This window comes from Etheostoma spectabile, chromosome 16 (genome assembly GCF_008692095.1).
Source record: "Etheostoma spectabile isolate EspeVRDwgs_2016 chromosome 16, UIUC_Espe_1.0, whole genome shotgun sequence".
NCBI classification, from domain to species: Eukaryota; Metazoa; Chordata; class Actinopteri; order Perciformes; family Percidae; genus Etheostoma; species Etheostoma spectabile.
The window spans coordinates 752,818-753,059 of record NC_045748.1 but is presented as its reverse complement, the minus strand read 5'-3'; the positions used below and the strand labels follow the sequence as shown (position 1 = coordinate 753,059).

Sequence of the window (242 nt, the reverse complement as noted above, 5' to 3'; positions counted from 1 at the left end):
GAGGTGTGTTTAGGATCATTATCTATTTGTAGAAGCCATCCTCTCTTTAACTTCATCTTTTTCACGGATGGCATCAAGTTAGCCTCCAAAATTTGCTAAAATTGTATTGAACCCAATAAAGTAGTTATAGTTATAGTTCCATTTGCCAATGGCTGCAATACAACCCCAAAGCATGAATGATCCCCCCCCCATGCTTAACAGTTGGACAGAGGTTCTTTTCATTAAATTCTGTGCCTTTTCTT

General features: G+C 38.0%; 1 protein-coding gene across 8 annotated transcripts in view; it reads right to left on the bottom strand.

Annotated features, from left to right (window-relative positions):
- cacna1bb (calcium channel, voltage-dependent, N type, alpha 1B subunit, b) overlaps positions 1-242 on the bottom strand; it is a 300,576-nt gene that overhangs the window by 111,713 nt on the left and 188,621 nt on the right. The window lies entirely within an intron of this gene.